The sequence below is a fragment of the Ursus americanus genome, chromosome 14 (assembly GCF_024610735.1).
Source record: "Ursus americanus isolate L20-20 chromosome 14, mUrsAme1.1.p, whole genome shotgun sequence".
Lineage (NCBI taxonomy): Eukaryota > Metazoa > Chordata > Mammalia > Carnivora > Ursidae > Ursus > Ursus americanus.
Genome location: NC_142140.1, coordinates 19,884,245 through 19,905,721, shown reverse-complemented (window position 1 = coordinate 19,905,721; position 21,477 = coordinate 19,884,245). Strand labels below are relative to the sequence as shown.

General features: G+C 40.0%; 1 pseudogene; it reads left to right on the top strand.

The window, feature by feature from the left end:
• The first annotated feature begins 19,631 nt into the window (after positions 1 to 19,631).
• Positions 19,632 to 20,445, top strand: LOC123799222 (heterogeneous nuclear ribonucleoprotein A1 pseudogene; annotated as a pseudogene).
• Positions 20,446 to 21,477: the final 1,032 nt, after the last annotated feature.

Here is a 21,477-nt window from a genome sequence, read left to right as displayed (position 1 = left end):
CAATTCTGTTAGTGACTCAGTATGATAGACATGCATTCAATTTAGTTTGTGAATCCTGGTCTTCAAACCTTGTGATTTCAGTGATAAGGATGAAATGTGGAGACGTGGAAAGAAAATCTTCTCAATTTAAGGAGCATTATTCTTCATGATCATAGTGGAAATTAAGAAGGAAAGAGTACCACTTAGAGGATGTTAACAGTGTCAGTAGAAAAGCAAAATTCATAAAATCAGAATGATTGGGGAAAACTCATTTGCTTTTGAGTGGATTTTACAAGTACAGGTGTGAAATAGTTAAACAGTAATACCCCAGATTGCCCTAGCTGGCTAATTTCAGTTTACGGTAAATCAGGCTGTAAGAACATATATACCCTCAAATCTCAAAGACTTTCAATCATAAAAGCTTATTTCTGATTCTCATTATGTACCTATCTCAGAACTGGCTTTAGAGAGTCCTACTTCAAGTATGGCAGAGTAGGTTCCAAATAGATTGCTCTTCCTGCAGAAAATGACTCTGAACTCTGAACAAAATACATTAAAAACAAAACAACAACAAAAACTACCCAGAGTCTATGGAGAGTGAGCAAAAGCAGGCAGATTTTGGAAGGGAGTCAAAACTTGGAAGAATCGTCATCAGAGGTGATGATGACTTGAGTTTCCCATTTCAGCATGAGATCAGGCTGAAGTTGCAGCCTGGATGAGCTAAAATTCTACTAGAAAATCTGCTGTCTTTCTGACCTGAAGAACCATAGATTCTGAGCCAGTCATTGCTGCTGGAAAGTGAGAAAGGAATTCTAGAAACGAGCAAGCCAGAACAGAAGGGCCACCAATTCTGTGCCTAAAAGTTGCCCCAAGTCTCTGACCCCCGAACAATTTGTGTGGCAGACTTAAAGCAGCTTGGAGGAAAGCTAAGACAAGTGCACTGAGATGTGAGCTGCTACCTTCCGTAGGCAACACAGAGTTCACCATCTGAGTCTGTCCAAGCTAATTGCCTGCTAAAACAAAATCATCAACACTCTGTAGGTCTATAACAGAAGCAAGAGTTTCTGTATTATTACCAGAAAGAAGGCAGGAAAGGGGAAATAGACAAACGAAAGGCAGTGAGGAAAAGAGAAAAAAAAACAATAGAATGAAATATCTAAATGAAATCATATTGATAATTGCATTAAATATTAATGGATAAACATTTCCATCAAAAGGCAGAAATCATCACATCTGGCTCATCACTCTGATCTAAGCTACAGGGAGGACTTTCTAACATGTTGTTTCTATTATAGCAGAAGGAAAGGAGGAGTGAGGAAAATGCGTGATGGTTCTTACAGCTTCTGCTCATAAATGACAGCCACCTTTTTCACAAGCATTTCACAGGCTAAGGCAAGTCACATGGCCAAGCCTGATTTCAATGGAGCAGGAAACTATAATTCACTCACAGGGAGAGGAAACAAATATTTTAAGATAAATAATAAAATCTACTCATGAAGAGAAGTAGTTTACTATCATGGAAGAGTAACTATCTCAGGGTGAATGATTCCTGCATAATGGGAATATTCTTAGAGATTATAGACTCTCCTGAAAAAAATCTAGCATTATCTATGTAACCACAGAAAGCTCAGTAACCAACTTGCCTGCCTGATCCATAAATTTTTCTCAGAGATTCTGTCTCTTGCTAAGTAAACCACATGAAACCACTTCTATGGCCGTAGCTGTTTGCAGCACGGGCCAGGTAGCCACACCCTGGTCCATGTTAGGTCATTTGGATTTTCCAATCTGGTCTGTCCTATTAGCTCCTTGAACTGTGGGGCCAAGCAAAGCCAGGAAGATGAGATGGAAGTGTCCGACTCTTGTAAAGGTGGAGAGAGAACACCAAACAGCAGAAAAATGCTCTAAGTTCTTGATATAACCTTACCTACTTTTGTTAATTTCTAGAGCTTAACCTAACTTGAGGGCATTTGCATCATTCCTAAAGCACCACTCACACTGTAGTCTATATAAACAGTGCTAGAGATTCACTTGGACTAAAATGTGAATGTTGCCCCTGGAGTTATATAAGACTGCAGACCTGGGTTTCTTCTTTTCTTCTGCCATTACAGATAGAAAGCTCATGGAAGTTACAGAAAGGAAGACCCACAGACCTCAATCTTGGGGCAATAGGCAATGACCACAGTAATTTTGTTGAGCATATTGAAAGAGAACAAACCTCCAGTTTGGTGCTTCGATCTGTGCAGCATCAAATTTGGAAGAGAAATGGCTAGTGTTATGGAACACAATGCATGGAGACCAAACGAAGTGTGAACTGTGACTAATCACAGGCTGCATTTTTTTTGCAAGTTTGGTGCAAAAATCCTTGCTAGAAGAGCCATTTGTAGTTATTTGATAATGCTTTCTTCTTTTCAAACATGAAAAAATATCACTCAGTACATATTTTGGGTATACACACGCCTCTCATTGACTAATTTATCTTCATATTTTATTCCTGGGTGGAAATTCCATATCCTGTAGCCTTAGTTCTTTGATTTACCTTCCAAAATTGGGTAAGCACGTCTCCATTAATTTGATTTTACAAACTTGTCTCTTTATATAGTGAAATATCTAATTATAAGTTTAGAGCCTCATATATTTTAAGAGTTTTGCGTTCCTTTGTCACATAATTTAAAAATATGCCATATAATCTTATCTCATACAATTCAAAACAGAAATACAAAATGTACAGACAAAGGCTCTCCTGCTGTTTTAAACACCATTTAGCAAGTCTTACAGTTGAAGGGTTTGCCGACGTAACTATCACTTCCTTATTATGGTGAGTATCTGAATTTTTTTTTTTTTTATAAACCAGATAAAGACGCTTCTATAGCCAAGCACAGCATGTATCTTTCAAAAATCAGTTCTAAGCCCCTTGTTCTTAATCCTGTTCCAGTATCTTCTGGAACCCTTAGAGCACAGTAAACTCTCAAAGCCTACACTCACAGAGAGAAACACAGAGCAAAGTTCATTCCCCAGTCATTCTTAGTTGGCTTTGGTTTGCATTTTTATACTTACAACATGCAAGTGAAATTTAAAAAAAAAAGTTTTTTCATATTATCAAGTTTTCTCTATTCATTTACCTAAATGTAGATATTTTGTCTCTGGGGACTGAATTGTATCAGATACTTTTCTTTAAATCATGTCATCATCACCTGAATCCTGTTTAGAAGAAAAAAGATATATTGACAACTTTTCTTAGCATGCCTTTCTGTATAATGTGATAGCCTGCTGTCTTGGACTAACAGTTGAAAATTATAGCACAGTGAAACAAAGTGGATCAGTTGATAAATGAACTTGACCATCTTTTGCAAAATTAAAAGTACCATATCAATTTAAAGTGTTGTTATTGCCCATAATTAAGGAGACAAAAATCACCAGCTGAGGCTAAATTCAATCTGTTACCCAGTGGAACAGATTGTAAAAATGGTTTCTTACAGCTCTTTTGAACTCTGTAGGGGTTTTTTTTTTGTTTTGTTTCATTTTTTGGTTTTTTTTTTTTTTTAGAACAGCTTTGCACATAAAAGGAAATTGTTTCTGAATGCTAGCTAATTTGGTTTTGCCTGATGGTTCTAGGACTGGTTTAAATGCTATTGGTGAACCCTCAGATAAGTTTCATTCAAGAATCAGAGTTATTTACTGGAAGAGGCCTGATTGGATTTGCCAATTCCCTAATGTGCTCCCTTGATGGAGGAGGAGAGGAGTTGAAAGTCAGTTGAACCTCCCATCTAACTCAAAATACATTTGTTCCCCTCAAAACCGCAGTTGGTCTTCTCAGAACCTTGGCTAATCTCACTCAAGGTGTTAACACTTCCTCCCCTCTGTCAGACAGCCCGTATAATAAGGGGACTTGGTGGGCTCCACACTCTTTCCTGTCTAGTTGGCTTCTGTCTACAATATTGTGAATAGCTTCACTGAAGCACTTAAGCAGTTCAACTCAGGCAAGAATTACAATCAAAGGTGAGCAAAATTCATTAGGCATTTATTATTTGGCATTTAGTACCTCTCAATAGCTTGAAACGGGTTTTAAAATAGCTACATAAATATTTCTGTCACCCAGCATTGTGGGTAAGCTGAAGACAAATCACTCCACCCAGAACTGGAAGTCCTAACTTTTTAACCCTAAATTAAACAATGACAGCATTTACTGGAGGAGGGGGAGTTCGGGGGAGACACCTGTCTCTGTCATATACTAGCTGGATGGACCTTAGGCAAGTCAGTTGCCTTTCTTAGGCTCAGTTTGCTTCTTTGTAAAATGGGGGTAATAGGGCTTTTATGAAGAATAAGAGAGATCATATTTGAAATGTTAAGTAGTATGTATGAAGGGCTTGATAAATACTAGTTACCATTATCCTGCAGTGTATCAGTTTCCTCAGAAAAACAGAGCCAACACTATGTCTGTGTGTCTGTCTGTCTATCTATCTATCACCCAATATCTGCAGAGTAGGCTGGCGGGCTGGAGATCCAGGCGAGAATTGCAGTTCCAATCCTAAGGCAGTCTATGGCCTCCTTGGGGGAGGTCAGCCTTCTGTCAAGGCCTTCAACTGATCAGACGAGACCCATCCACATTACCGATAATCTGCTTTACTCAAGGTCTACCAATTTGTCAGTGTTAATCTCATCTAAAGAATACCTTCTCAGAGACATATAAAATAATGTTTTACCCAAGTATCTGGGTACCATGGCCTAGTCGAATTGACACATAAAATGTACCAGTACACACAGTAATGAGAATTCAGTGCTTTGTGGGTGCCACTGTGCTAAGCACTTTACATTTATGAGTGTATCTACTCCTTCACCATAACTCTTTGAGGTAGGGACTGTTTTCTGCTGTGCAAATGAGAAACCTTGAGCACAGAGGGGCTAAATAACCGGCCCAAGGTCACGCAGCCAGGGATTTGTGCTCCTAACCACTGGGCTAGACTGTCAGCAACCTGAGGGCGGAGCCGCAAGGGGGTGGCACCTGCTGTGGCTGGCGTAAAGCCGTATGAACACCTGTTAAGTGGACACCCAAATGGCTCACTCAGGTAACCTCTTGGATTCCTCTAAGCAATGGCATCTTTTCTCTGAATTGACTAGCTGTTTGTTTTTGGTTTCATCTTGTGGAGGAATCCTTAAAATGACATATTCTTTTATATCTAAGAAACTCTCCAGCAATGTGACAATGTCCTGTGTGAAAGGATTTAAATGTACATAGCATACGAAGTTGTCCATATACACAGGCTGTAAGAAGACAACGTAAGTTTCCAAGTTGACTTGTGTATGCCAAGGGAATGGCCCAGGCAGGGAGAAAATCTGGAGTTACTATAAAATATGCGTCCATTGGTATAAAATTTCTGCTCAGACACTCATATAATATAATATAATATAATATAATATAATATAATATAATATAATATAATATAAAAATAATATAATAAGATTTAAATATTCATTTGTAAGTTACATCACATGCTATTGTTTGACTATCTAAGTACATTATAACCATACAGAAAGAATGAACTTTAAAAAGGGTGAGATAGGGACGCCTGGTGGCTCAGTTAGTTAACTGTTTGCCTTTGGCTCAGGTCATGTTATCAGGGTCCTAGATTGGGCTCCCTGCTCAGCGGGGAGTCTGCTGCTCTCTCTTCCTCTGCCCCATTCCCCACTTGTGCATGCATGCGTGCTCTCTCTTTCAAATAAATAAAATCTTAAAAAATTAAGGGTGAGATAGGGAATAAATGTTAATCAAAAAATTTTTTTCCTTTTCACATCTCTATGGCTCTTCCTGTGTTCTCCCCATTTTGATTTCCATTGACTTAGAGTCTTGAGTAAATGGAAGTTTATCCCTCTACACAACTTAGTGAGAAATGAATTGATTCACCCAATCAACCTCATGCATTCAAGGAGATAATAAGGCTCAGTAGGAGAGTACCGTGAGAGTTAAATGAGATGATATATGAAAGTCTTTGACACAGTGCATGGCACCTGTTTTTATCACAAGAGACCTGGTATCGCATAGTTGTTAAAAGTACAGACTCCAGAGGCAGATGCTTGGTTGCAATCCCAGCTTCACCAAGTACCAACTGTGACTGGTTAGGCAGGGTTGTTTTGTGGATTAAATGAGTTTAAAAAACAAACAAAAAAAAGAAACAAAAAACAAATAAGTAACATTCTTACGAATCCCTGGCATGTAGTAAGCACTAAATAAATGTCACTGAGCATCATCACAAGGGCCCAGTAAACATTAATTGCTATCAGTTGTAAAAACCAATGTAATGATGTATGCTGAGGCCATTATATCTCTATCCCTATTACTTGGTTCACCCAAAATGCTATACGATGAAAATGTTCAGAACGATGACTTTGAAACACTGCCCCAGGATTTCATTCATTTGCGTACCAGTCACAATTTTTGCCCTTCCTGTGTACCACCTGTATCATTATTTACTTAATATTTGTCTCTAAATAGAGTTGGGTCTAATGCCAAGACCTACTTCATTAGTTTGGGGAACAGTAATAGTAAAATCATGGATTTGATGTGCGACTATCATTTATTTTTCTGAAAATACATGACAATAAGCACATAACCATTTCCTTTGCTGTATGAAATGCTGTATTACACAATCCTTAAATTATGGCTGCCTTAATTATAGTCACTTCATGACATCACAGAATACCAACATATGTTAGATATTGAACCAAGTTTCCTTCAAAACATCCTAGTTCTGAAGAAGTTTAAGAAATTGGGATTCTGATCTTTTTATTTTTGGATTCTCGATTGTTACTTTCTTTTGGATGAGAAGAATTTAAATTTCTTCCTTCTTCTTCATTGGGCCACTCATAATGATTATATTTCCCTTTAAATACCTAGGGCCTATAAAAACATTGATCACTGTTATCACAGGGATACTAAAAGTACCCGGTTAAATTCTATCAAATTATCTACATTCCTGATGCATGCCACAGAGACAGATTAAAGTTAAGAGCTAAGACCAGAACTTTAAAAGAGAAATTCAGTAATACTGACATCAAACCTACCTCTATCAAAAGTGTGGAACTGTGACCTTGAATTGGCCATAAACAATGTTCTAAGTAAATAACAAGTTACAATGAATTTGACCTTGTGATCTTCCCATGTTTGCCATCATTCTTGACTCTGAAAATAGACCCTTCTTCATCTAAATTGGAATCCCAAGCAGGTTTCTTTTAAGCATTCTGAACTAAAATGCTAACATCTTAAAACCTATTAGATAGTCAGATGCTTTTGGTTTAAAATGGGAAAGCTATGCCTTTGAAAATATATAAATGTTTGGACAAGTGAAAGTCATTTCTCTAATCTATATTTAAGGGTTCCGTTCTAGCACTCAGCACTGTTGTCTTTACTACAGATGCTAAAGTCATTATTACTGTAACTATTAGAGGGAAAAAAAATCATTTGATCCAGATCCACACTTTTTAGTTGGTCTTGCTCTGAATCTATGTGACAAGATGAAAAGTGATCTCATTTAAGAAAACGTGGAATGAAATGGAGTATTCTTTGAATGAGACCTATTTCTAGAGGTCAGGGTTCCTCAGGTCTGGGACTGCTGACATTGTGGGCCGGAGAATTCTTTGTTGAAGGAGCTGTCTTGGGCATTGGAAGACGTTCAGCAGTATCAGTGATCTCCATCCACTACACGCAAGTAACACCCTTCCCCAGTTGTGACAACCAAAAACATCTCCAGACATTGCCAGATGTATCCTAGAGACAGAGTCCCCCTTCATCCACTCATTGAAAACCTGCCACAGGTCAAGAAGAAAGCTCGGCCTTTGCTTCCCTGAATGTCATGGCTGTGTTTGGGGGTAAAAGTTTACTTCTTTACATGCGAGTTTTTTGGCAGCTGTATTACACAATTCAAACTATAAATAACAGAAGGAAGGGAGAAAAGATTGAACATTTATTACCCGAAGCCATATAAATTCAATAATAAATAATGGCTCTCTCTAAAAATATGAGAAGTCTTTTTCAAAGTCATTAGTTCTAATCATAAATGAATTTAGCAGCATTTCTTTAAATTTTGCACCTTTGTAATGAACTCTGATAAATTCATGGAACTGGATGTTAAATAAAGAGATAGAAAGGTCTAATTTGCTGGTTCATTAAGATAGCTTATTTCAAGACATTGTGCATATTGCTTTGAATTTCATATTTCTGAGCAGTGAAGACAATAGTAGTATCCATCTTTAATGTAGTGTGGCAGACAATTAGGAGCTCAAATGGATTAAATCTCATTTCATCAGAGATACACACAGTGATTATTATTTTATTGCCAAATACTGTCAGCATTACATTTCTTCAACAGCTATTGTGATACCTGACTCGCATGCTTAAATTTGCATTAAACATTGTACAATAACAATAATCATTTGGCCATTTTCTTATGTGGTATTATTCGGTTCTTCCCCCTGTGTGTTCAACCCAACACTACTGTTAAGGGTACCAAGTTTTCCATGGACTTGATACACGACAGGCAGCTGTAGTTTTGAGGAAATGGTGTGGCCTTGGGGTCAGAAACACAGTCCTAATGACAGTCCTAATGCTGCCCCTTTCAACCCAGGAGACCCTGAGAAGTTTACCCTACCTTGAGCCATACAAGACAGATAATTTTCTTCAGTTGTTTTAAACATTTTTGTCAGAATTTTTTAATTCCCCAAACATTGCTTTTTGAAAGAAATTCAATTACACAACAAAAAAGCCAATTATACACCCCTTCATCTCCTTTGTCCAGGCTCACGGTCTAGCTCTCTTCAAATAACTAATGGTAATCATTTAGTATATATCTGTCCATACTTTTCAGCAACCTCCTAGGAATACCTACAAGTAATTCTACCCAAACACAGTGTAGTGTTTTTCCTTTCTTTTTCCCTTTTTCAAGATTTTATTTACTTATTTATTTATTTAGCGTGCTCGAGCAGAGGTAGGGGCAGAGGAAGAGAGAGAATCTCAAGCAGACTTCCCACTAAGCATAAAACCCAATGTAGGGCTCAGTCTCACCACCCTGAGATCATGACCTGAGACATAATCAAGAGTCAGACACCCAACCAACTGAGTCACCCAGGTGCCCCTGTTCCTTTCTTTTTAAATAAAAAAATGGGATCAAACTCTCCAGATTTTTCTTTTTCTCTAACTTGCTTTTCCGAGTGATCTCAGACCTAACTATTGCTTAGACCTACAACAACTGCATAACATTTTATAGAATAGATACTAATGTTTGTCCAACCATTTCCCTCCAGATTGATCCCCCCTCGTTCCCATCCTTTGGCACTACTAACCATGATGTGATCATTGTCACTGAGGCTGGTTTCCTGCCTGCAACTGAAACTGGGAAACAGGCTTTTCTCCCAATGTGACTAACTCCTTGGAGGCCCAGTTTCCACAACTGCATATTGAAAATCACAACACCTGTCTACTTCCTTTACACACTGATACAAGGATGGTCTGAGTCAGCATAGGAAGATGACGTGGTGGTACTAGAATTAGGAGGGCCCTCCATACAAAAATCCCACTCAAGCCAAGCTGCAGCCTCTCAAAGCCACCTGCTTTTGTCTGTTTGCATGATCTAATATAAAATTTGTACACTTGTCACATGCTCCCCACCTCTTGAACATTTTTTTCAGTAGGTATAACCACTTTTTCAATAGATAATTCACCCTTTCAGGGTTGGTATTTAGTTTACAAAGTGCCATAGGAAGTGCTACTCCAGGGGTGCCTGAGTTCTGAGAGCTAGGCTAAAGTGTGCGCATGTGAGTATGTGTGTGTGAGAGAGAGACAGGCAGAGAGAGAGAAGGACGGAGAGCACTCAGTAAATTTACTTAATGTCAAATGACAGTCATCTGGTAACCTTCACAAGAGTGCAGGCTTTGGAAACTGTTCATATGATGAAGGAATATTCTATACATTTAACATTTTCCCTGGTACTATAATCATTTTAAATTATTCTACTAAAATATCTCATGATGTGCAATGTAACATCTCTCTTGGACATTAAAAGTTTTAAAAAATACATCCACATTTATATTGTATTTTACTACACCACACTTGCGCTCATGAAGCAGGAAAATGTCGACGTGCAATGCCTGTATGTTCCACTGAGAGGCTGCAAAAGTGCCCATGACATTCTAGTGCAAGGGCTCAGGGGCTAGACCGGAAGTTTTTAAACTATGGTCTATGATCCACTGGGTTATGAAATGAAGTCAGAGATCAAGATTGGTATTTTTAAATGAAATAGATTAGAATGCAGAATATTAGAGTGCAACGCTCCAAATAATAATACTGTTTCACAAATCTTTGTTTCAGAAATATTAATGGGCATTATGCATGTTAAATGTTTTTTCCTACTGTGGGTAGTTATCAAAAACATTTCAAAGTCCCTAGTCTGGTGATACTTCGTGCATGAGATCCATGGACAGTGACTGGTATTTGTTGTCTGGTATAGCTGCCTCTGTAAGCTATAAAGATGTGACCTGATGGGACTTTCTTCTGCCTTCTCCTTCTTCCCTTCCTCCCATCCTCTCTTCTTGGAACATGGTCTTTAATTTGACAGAGTAAATAGCATAACCACATGTTGATATTAAACCTCAAGAGGTAGTCAACATTGGCAAGAGAAAAATTCGTTTGCTTTGAGAAGGCTTTGTTCTTAAGAATTGAGTATGGGCTGAAAGACCTCATCTTGTTCATCCAAGTTGGGTAGGAACCCTGGAAAAAGGGCAGGGTGTCGAGAAAAACAGGTGGAAGACAAATGTCCCTTAGAAAGTGATTTAATGGATATGGTTGTATTTTTCTCCACCTTCTGGGTTTACTGAAAATCTTTCTTTCTGGTACTTCCTGGATTCAATAAATATTTGAGCACTTTCTATGTGACAGGTTCTTCTCTCTGAGAATACAGCAGTGATCAAGACAGGCAAAAGTCCCTGCATTTGTGAAATGAACATCTAGGAGCATGTGGGAGGAGAGACAGATATTAAACAAATGACTAGAGCATGCAGAATGTCAGATGGTGGTGTAGACCATGGACAAAATGAAGAAAGGGGATATGTGTGTGTGGTGTGGTGGCTGGAGCTGAAGGTTGCACTTTTATAGAGAGTAGGCTGGGAAGAGAAAGCGACAGGAGACCTAAGGCTTGAAGAAAATGTGGAAGCAAGTGTCAGAAGAACATTCCAGGCAGGCATGTGCCTGGTGTGTGCTGGAGGGATGCAGCTAGCCTGGGTGACTGAGGTAGGAGGTGAGGTTAGAGGTACATGGCAGGTGGTGGTAGGGGTGTGTATTGCATGGAGCCCAAGGACCATGGTGGGGACTTTGGGTTTTGCTCCAAACAAGATGAGAATTCACAGCAGGATGTTGAGCAGAAGGTGACGTGATGACACTTATATTTTAAAAGGGTCCCTCTGGCTACTGTGCCCTGGACAGTACCTATGTGCTCTTCCATAAGTGCAGGTGTAACTGGGGTAATACAGAGCAATACAGATGTATGTGAAACCACTGAAGCAGGAGGAAATTGTGCAGGTAGATAACAAATCAAGGTCCACTGTTCCCATCTCCTGTCAACTTAGTGATGAACCGACCCAGATACAGGAAGTTGGGGGTCCTTGGCGGCCAGCTAATTAGTGTAGACGGAGGATCAGACCACGTTCCCCTGTGGGGAAGCTGGATTCGGAGGATCTCCTTCCATGAACTGTGTTTGGCATCAACAGCCCCTCCTTCCCTCCCACTCATGCTCTCTGCAGTGTGTTCCTGTCTTTGTTTGCTCATTTTCTGAAGGTAGGCTTCAGGTCCTGTGACCAAGGAACACGAGGTCCCTCTTGCTGGACTGTCAATGGTCAACCCAGCAGCCAACACCATGTTGTTCTGCTGTGAACTCACGGGCCCGTTGTGCCTCTGCCATACCACGGTTTCTGCTGCTGCTCCTTCTGGGGGAGGTAAGGTTCCCTTTGTCTGCCTATCCCCTTGGCAGGAAGGACAAGAAAAACCACCCCCAAGCACTCAGTAGTACTCCCCTGCACGACCTCTGTAGGCTGTGCGGGGGTCACAGTCTTTCTACTGCTCTATCACGGGCCCCTTGGTACTGTGCCCTGTTACATGGGTTGGTGGGGCAGAGTGCCCAAACACCCCAAATGCAGCACCCCTCCTCCGCTGCTGGAGGAAGAGGGTGTCGTCAGACCCAAATTATTCCAAGGGCAGTCACTCTGTTGGCTTTACTTTGACTCTGAAATATGTGCTTCTGCTCCGGTTCTCCCGACATTCTGACCTTCTAGCAGCACGGGGACTGTCCTCTCTTCCACCCCAACCACGCAGCATGGGGTCTCAGCCTCCCAGAGCATAAGCACATTGTCAGGGAACATTGGTGGCTGGCCCAGGTCCAGACCACTGGGTTAGAGAAGTTATTACAATTAAATCAATTGCTCGCAAAATGGGAAGTGTTTTGACCATAAATGTTGGTACCTATAAATAGCGAATTAACTTTCTTACCTTGGAAAAGGGTAAGTTGTATCCTGTCCTCAGAGAGACCTTTGTAAAGCCTCACTAACCTGCTACTTTCAGATACCTGGACCTTTCAGGTCAACAGATTATCAGAGTTCCCCAGGAGGTGGCCAGTATGGAATCCTAGTTCCAATGAATGGGATTTTGTAGATGTAATGGGGAAGGCTAAAAAATAAATAAATAAAAATTAAGCTCTCACGGCTTTCACAAAATCTGCAGTGCAGAAATTCAGATGCCCTTTTGTGTTATATTAAATTGCCACAATGCAACTTGAGGTGGCTATGCGTTGTAAAAGATTGAAGGACTTTCATATCTTCCTCTCTCTCTGCTGGAGTCGCGGTGCTTGCAGAAAAAAAGCCATTTCCTCCCTGGTAGCAGAAGGGCTCTGGGGTGAGCTATCCCTCAACAACCAATTAATTAATTGAACACTGATTAATGATTTTTAAAATATTTTTTGAATTTTCAATGTTTGATTTTTCTAATCCTCATTCTTCAAAAAGGTTTTTTCCTAACACACAGGCAAGTATCTACCTGCCTCCTAGAACTGGTAACTCTTAATATTTTGCTCTATTTGCTTCAGATGAATTTTTTCCCAAAGACATAAAACATTATAGAGTCAATGGAAGCATCTTTTGTACTCTTTTCTTAGAGACGCATCTGTTTTTATCTTTTACTGCATTCTGTGTAACAGTAAGCAATATAAAGTATTTTTGAACTTTATTAAGGGATATTTTAAACATAAAATTAGAGGGAATCATATATGAACCCTATTTGGGTTTTTGTAAACATCCAGGTGAGTGGGATCATCTTTCACATAGACTCTTGCAATTTGATTTACACCCATCATTTTATTTCTGAAGCGGATCCCGGTTGATACATGTAGATCCATTCCATTCATTCTAACTGCTCTGGAGTATTCCGTTATACGCATGGCTACAAATTATTCTTCTGAATGTGGAATTTAAGGCGCTCTCCCACTTTTCCAACAAGCCTACAGTGAGGATCCTTGTTCACGTTTCCTTACGCACAGGTACAAGGGTTATTTTTAGAAGTGGAATCACAGAATTAAATGATATGCATGCTTTGAATTTTACTAGGTTTTGCCCAATTGCTTTCCAAATGGTTTTACCAAATTACACTCAACATAAAGAACCGTGGGTATGTTTCCCCACACCTTCACCAATATTTATTACTGTTAGGATTGAACATTTTACCTATCTTAATGGCTGTGAAATGGTATTTCTGTGGTTTTAAGTTGTACTTCTTGGATACCAGTGAGGTTGAGCATTTTTTCAGGACTCCTCTTCTATGATGTATCTGAACATGTCATTGACCATATTTTATTGGAGAGTTTATCTGTTTCTTGTTCATTTGTTTGACCAGGTTTTAATAATGAATGAGCACTTTGTTTAGACACTATGCAAGGGGCTACGAATACAAAATCAATGAGGCAGTGTCGCTCTCTATATAATATATAGTGTCTATATATATATATATACATATATAATATATATATACACACACACACACATATATATAATAAAGACAAGCTTTGGGTTCTATAGGACTGCAGAAGAGAGAGGTGCAGGTGTCAAGAGCCTTTTAGTTGAAACTTATAGAACCCCAACTCAAACTAGCTTAACTAAGGAGAAGATTTATTAGCTCCTGTCAACTGAAGGTACAGCACGGCTGGATCCTCGGCTCACACAGAGCCCTCTGTATTCTCTCTCTCCATTCACCTCTTGTCTTTGCTTCTCTTTGTTGGGCTGGTTCTTTTGATGCAAACATGCTCTCTCTAGTGCCTTGTTGGGAGTTTGAGGGGTGGAGTGGAAAAATGACAGTTGATATTACAAGGACCAACTGCTTACAGTTTATTGACAGAGACAGAGAGAAAGGAGATTGAGACAGAGTGACAGAGAGATTGGTTGATTAAGCTGTCTTATCCCAGTTTGGAAAATCCATGGAAAGGATGAATTCATGGAAAAATAATAGGTACTAAGAGTGGCCCAATCCAGCAATAGTACAACCTTGCATGAGGGAGAAGAGGGGTATGGGTGCATGCATGCTTGGGGAGGCAGGCACTCTTATTCCCAGCCCCGGCCGAACTACATGGAATGGGGAGGGGCTTCTCATCAGGCAAATACTGAACAGACAAAAGCAAGGGATGTACATGACAGACAGACCCTAGCGGAAGCCTCTAAGAGAGGTACATTTTTGGCCTCATCTGGAGCCCAGTGAGGTACAGATGCAGGAACAATGGATTTGGATCTAGGAGATTACGGTGTGAATTTCAACACTGCTACCTACAAGCTGTGTGATTGCCTAACCGCTAGCTATTCTGAGCCTGTTTCTTCATCTGTCAAATCGGGACGGTTCTCTCAACTTTCTAGGGCTGTGGCAACGATAGTTGTTATAGCCATCCACATATTTTTGTTGACCTCAGATTTTGCTGAATTCAAGTTGTTCCAAATAAATGGGACATTGGCAGCTGACTTCGTTATACTGAGATCTTTGCTGCACTAGGGTATAAGGCTTTATTCTTTCATATTAAATATTTATTTGCTTGTGCTAAGAATGATAGCAAATGAAAATACTCCCAACATATAATGTGTATTTAATTGTTATTTCATTTTTGATACATTTCCATCGATGTCTTTTTGTAGTGGTAGTCAATCCTTTTAACAAATATTCATCTTCATTTGAGAGCAGGAGTGGATTCATTGGTTTCCAATATTATATTTTTAAAAGGGCATATTTTTAAGCACCAGTGATTTTTTAAAGTCTCTTTTGAGCTCCTGGAACATTGTTATTTTCAACTGGAATGAAAGAACATTTCTGACATATTTCAATTTCACCAAACAAGGATGCAAACACATGTATTACATTAAGGAAAAATACAAATGGTAACGGGCCTTTATGAATAACAGGTAATGATATTTCAAGGACGACGCAGAACCATTCATTTCCGATATTCTCATTACCATTCCCAGCAACAGGCATATATGTCTCTCAATTCCTGTGTAGTTCTGTTAATCTCTCTACACAATATTCAATTTTCTTACAACAATTCAGCTGATTTATTATTTCCCTCTTGCGTATTAACTGCTAAAGATGCAGTGTAACCCCATAAATTTGTTTCAGTCTTTCAGCTTCGGTACCCAAGGTCATTAATACCCCCCAAAATATCCTTTGCTTACATCACTCCTTTAAATGCGCTCTTTCTTGCCCAATGAGTTGTTACATAATTACATGGTGCCAGTAACAATATCATCTTGTTTTTATAGTTTTATGATTAAGGGTATAAAAATGAACTGAATTGAAGAAAATGTTAAAAGATATTTGCAAAATATAAGAGATTGCTACCATGGTTTATCACATGTAAACGATATAGTATGTATACATTTAAAATTGAATTTTCTTAGTACATGGTTTAAAAATGTGTTCGAGCAAAATGTGCTATATTAACATGTGACCTGATGGTTCTTTACACATAAAGTATGTCTTTTTTAGCTGAGGGTTAAAATGATTATGAAAGATTTATCTCCCCCCACTAATTATAAACAGGTGTTTTCTATTAAATATTCTCATCTAAAGTTACAGTGCTTGAGAAAGGGGAAAAATTTTAAATGGGACCAGCTCCCATATCATATGAATTTCAACTTGTTTACAACTTGAAATATACTGGGGAATGGTTAGGGTTTCCAACTGTCCCAGTTTTTCAGGGACTGAGGGGGTTCTTGGGATGTGGGACTTTTAGTGGTAAATCCAGAAAAATCCCAGGCAAATTGGGATGAGTTGGTCTCCCTATTACTAGTTTGGTCTCAGTTCTTCATCCCCATTTGTCTGCATCCACATTTTTGCCAGGACTTTACTGTGCGCAAAGCCTACCTCCTTGTCCCTTGGCTCTGGGCTTGGCCATGTGACTTGTCTAGGCAAAAATATATGGGGTACAGGACAGTGTGCCTCTTCCAAGGTTTCAGAGGCCCACTGCATTTCAGGTTTTTCTCTGTGTCTCTGCAGTAGGCTCTAACTAGCTCACTGGCCCAAGGAGGATGAGAGACATAAAGCATAGAGCCAGTCCAGCAGACACACAGACCAGAAGTGAGAAGCAGAGCTGGCCAGATGAACCCCCCCGAGATCAGCAGGACCCCAGGCAACCAGCACATGCAGGAGTAGAAAATGCTTACTGTTACAGTGCCACTAAGATTTTGTGGTTATTTGTTATACATAACTAGTACAATAAAAGCTAATTGATACAGGCGGTAATAAGTACTCATTCAATAAATACTAACTGTCCTACTAGGTGCTAGGCACCGGGGATGCAATAACTAGCAAGATGGACAGAATTCTTATTCTCATAGAACTTGTAGACCATGGCAGTGGTCCTTGAGACCCTTTTGGGAGGGTCTGCAAGGTCAAAATTATTTTCATAATAATACTAAAACACTATCTGCTTTTTCTCCTTTGACACCGTCTTGACATTTGCATTGATGATACAAAAACAATGGTGGGTACAACTGCTGGTACCCTGACATATATCAAGCTGTGGACATGGTCACTGTATTCACCGCCATTAGGCACTTTCATTTAAAAAAAAAATTATTTATGAATGTTCTTGATGAAGCAGGAAAACTTATTGATTCAATTAAAGCTCCACCCTTGAGATGAATACCTTTTTCATAATCTGTATGACACCATGGAAGTACACATAAAGCAATTCTCCTGCGTACTAATGTATGTTGGAGTGGTCAATCAATGACTGAAACTGGTTACTCATTTAGATCGAAAAGTCAAATCCCTACCTCACAACATACCCCAAAACAGAATCCAATCCCACTGAAGATTTATTTTTAATTCTTGTTTTTTAAAGCTCTTTCTAAAGATTTTATTTATTTGACACAGAGAGAGAGAACACAAGCTGGGGGAGTGGCAGGCAGAGGGAGAGGGAGAAGCATGCTCCCTGCTGAGCAGGGAGCTTGATGTGGGGCTCGATCCCAGGACCCTGGGATCATGACCTGTGCTGCCAAAGACGCTTAACCGACTGAGCCACCCAGGCACCCCTGCCCACTGAAGATTTAAATACAAAAATAAAACAAAACGACACTAGAAGAAAATGTAGAAGAATGTATTTTCTTATAACCCTGACTTGGGACACTTCTTTCTCAGCATTATACAAAGGCCAGAAAACATGGGGGACTTCAGGTTTTTTCCTATATTTCACTATTGTTTTAATTTCTATGAGGATTTTTTAATAATAAAAATAATAAAACTAACCCCATTAAGTAAACAAAACAAGTCGATGCCAGCATTTTTCTTAACAAATTGCAACACAGGTTTTCATTGATGTTATATGAAGAAGGAACAAATTTGAAACACAATGATTACACAACTGATCACAGTTTAATGGCATATCTCATCCGAAAACAAGTATAGACAATCTGAGACTCTTCGCACCGACTGTTATCCAAAGTCAGCATTTGATCCCCTTGACAGTAATGGCTGATTATGCAAACTACATCATTTCCCTAGATGTTCCAGGGGGCTAGGATTTTAAAAAGTCCGTGACAGTTTATTAAAACCAAAATCAGAGGCGCCTGGGTGGCACAGTGGTTAAGCGCCTGCCTTCAGCTCAGGGCGTGATCCCGGCGATCTGGGTTCGAGCCCCACATCAGGCTCTTCCGCTATGAGCCTGCTTCTTCCTCTCCCACTCCCCCTGCTTGTGTTCCCTCTCTCGCTGGCTGTCTCTATCTCTGTCAAATAAATAAAATCTTAAAAAAAAAAAAAACAAAACAAAACCAAAATCAGAGAGAGTAAACACAATCTCACGATGTTCTGGTTGTAACAGTCAATTGTTAACAGCTACCCTTAATATTTTTCAGGCCTGATGTGTCTTATTCCTGGATCATGGCGCCAAACCCTATGGCTTCAAATTAATTCTTATTAAAGGACCATGCAAAGATTGCTTTTTAAGTGGCAGCCCACAAAAATGGGAAGGATATGAGTCAGGTTCTTAGGTTTTCGCAGAGCCTCTGTTAGTACACACTCCATACGCCATTATAGGAATTAGAAAAAGACATCCCTCTCAGCAGACAAATTAGAAAAAGACTCCTTCTCGAGATGGAAGAATTAGAAAAAGACACCCCTTTCACTGGGCGGGGGCAGCAGAGCATTGGCTGGATTTCCACGTCTCTTAGCTCCCATGGCTGAAAGCCTTTCGGGAGGGGTACAGCCCGGCCAGCTGTGTTCTATAGCTGCACATCTTCACAACATAAACTCTGGTTCTTGCTGTCTGGTCACAGAATCAAACTTGAATGAAGCCATAATGGAGAATATGCACACATGTTGTGGAGTTCCTCCTTGACTTACTCGCGACAGAAGGCTCATTTGGACAGGTAGTGTGAGACAGAATGCTAAAGGGCCTTAATCTTTTTTTTTTTTTTAAAGATTTTATTTATTTTGACAGAGAGACAGCCAGCGAGAGAGGGAACACAAGCAGGGGGAGTGGGAGAGGAAGAAGCAGGCTCCTATCAAAGAAGCGTGATGTGGGGCTCGATCCCAGAACGCCGGGATCACGCCCTGAGCTGAAGGCAGATGCTTAACGACTGAGCCACCCAGGCGCCCCTAAAGGGCCTTAATCTGAAAGCTCAATCTTGTATTATGTGACAGTGAGGATCAGCAAACAAGGGCCCATAAACCACATCTGGTCTGTCACGGGTTTTTGCAAATACAGTTTTACTGGAACATACCCGTGCTCACTCACTACTGTCTATGGCTGGTTTCCCTCCACAACAGCACAGTCGTGGAGTTATAAGAGAGACTGCAGAGCTCACAAAGCTTAAAATATTTATTACCTGAACCTTTAGAGGAAAGGTTTGCCAACCCCAGTATTAGATCACCAAATGGCCCTATCTCCATCATACTGTCGGCCTTTGCCCGAATGTCTTTAAGGACTTACACTTTAATGTTAATCCATCAGCATATAAAAATGGCTTATGTAATAAAGACCCACGTTAATCATATTTCTATATATGAAAAGCTGTCTTTTCAAATGATGATACTTTAGCCTTTCTGCCCATGGATGCCACCGAGAAGCCTCCTGAAAGTACTCACCGGCGGCATGTCTAAGTTAGAATCTCCCCAAGAGCCTGAACAACTGCAGAAGCTCTTCATCGGAGCTGTGAGCTTTGAAACAACCGATGAGAGTCTGAGGAGCCATCTTGAGCAATGGGGAAGGCTCACGGACTGTGTGGTAATGAGGGACACCAACACCAAGTGCCCCAGAGGCTCTGGGTTTGTCACGCATGCCACTGTGGAGGGGGTGGGTGCAGCCATCGACACAAGGCCACACAAGGTGGATGGAAGAGTTGTGGAGCCGAGGAGGGCTATCTCAGGAGAAGATTCTCAAACACCTGGTCTGGTGCCCACTTCACTGTGAAAAAGATTTTTGTTGGCGGCATGAAAGAAGACACTGAGGGACATCATCTAAGAGATTATTTGGAACAGTATGGGAAAATTGAAATGACTGCTATCATGACTGAGTGAGGCAGTGGCAAGAAGAGAGGCTTTGCTTTTGTAACATTTGATTGTCATTCAAAAATACCGTACTGTGAATGGCCACGACTCTGAAGTAAGGACAGTCCTATCTAAGCAAGAGATGGCTAGTGCTGCAACCCGCCAAAGAGGTCGAAGTGGTTCTGCGAACTTTGGTGGTGGCTGTGGAGGTGGTTTTGGTAGGAATGATGACTTTGGTTGTGGAGGACACTTCAGTGGGTGAGGTGGCTTTGGTGACAGTCAAGGTGGTGGTGGATATGGTGGGAGGGAGGATGGCTATCACGGATTTGGTAATGATGGGAGCATCTTCGAATTTTGGACCCATGAAAGGAGGAAATTTTGGAGGCAGAGGCTCTGGCCTCTATGGTGGTGGTGGATAATACTGTGCCAAACCATGATGTCAACGTGGCCATGGCTGTGGCAGAAGGTTTTCATTACTGCCAGGAAACAAAACTTAACAGGAGAGGAGAGCCAGAGAAGTGACAGGGAAGCTACAGGTTACAACAGATTTGTGAACTCAGCCAAGCCCAGAAGGGGCAGGGCTTCACTGCCACAAAGAAGACATGTTCTGGACAATACTCATGTGTTTGGGCAAAAATCTTGAGGACTGGTTTTGTGACTAATTGTATAACAGGTTATTTTCATTTCTGTTCTGTGGAAAGGGTAAAGCATTCTAACAAAGTTCTTTAATGTAGTTTTTTTTTTTTTTTGGCACACTTGCTGTTGATTGCTAAATGTAATAGTCTGATCATGACACTAAATAAATGTCTTTTTAAAAATAAATTAAAAATAAATTAAAAATGACAATAATTTACAACTTCAAATGCAGTTCAGCTTCAAGGATTGCATGAAACTAATTGGACTTCTACAAAACCAAAGACGAAGACAACATCCGTTCGATTACCTAGCCTTGCTTAATACAGAATTCAGGTCACAAATTCTTCCATCAGATCATGAAAGAAAAAAGGTTGTCTTTGCAAATGAACTCTTTCATTGACTTTTTAAGACAAAAAGAACTAAATGCTTTGACTTCCTCTTGAAACTGACTACTAGTAGTACACTCATAGCTAAACTTAGGACTCACCTAAAGTAATTTCTCACATTTATGGAACATCAGTTCTCCTAAACTATCATTTGTTCTGTTTTCTTTTTTTTTAAAGATTTTTATTTATTCACTTATTTGACAGAGAGACAGCACAAGAGAGCATATGCTCAAGAACGGGACAGGGTGGGGGCAGGGAGCAGAGGGAGAGGGACAAGCAGACACCACACTGGCAGGGGGCTCGATCTCATGACCCTGAGATCATGATCTGAGCCAAAACCAAGAGTCCAATGCCCAACCGACTGAGTCACGCAGGTGCCCCTCTTCTGTTTTCATTTTTAATTGTCTTATTTTTATATTCTATTATATT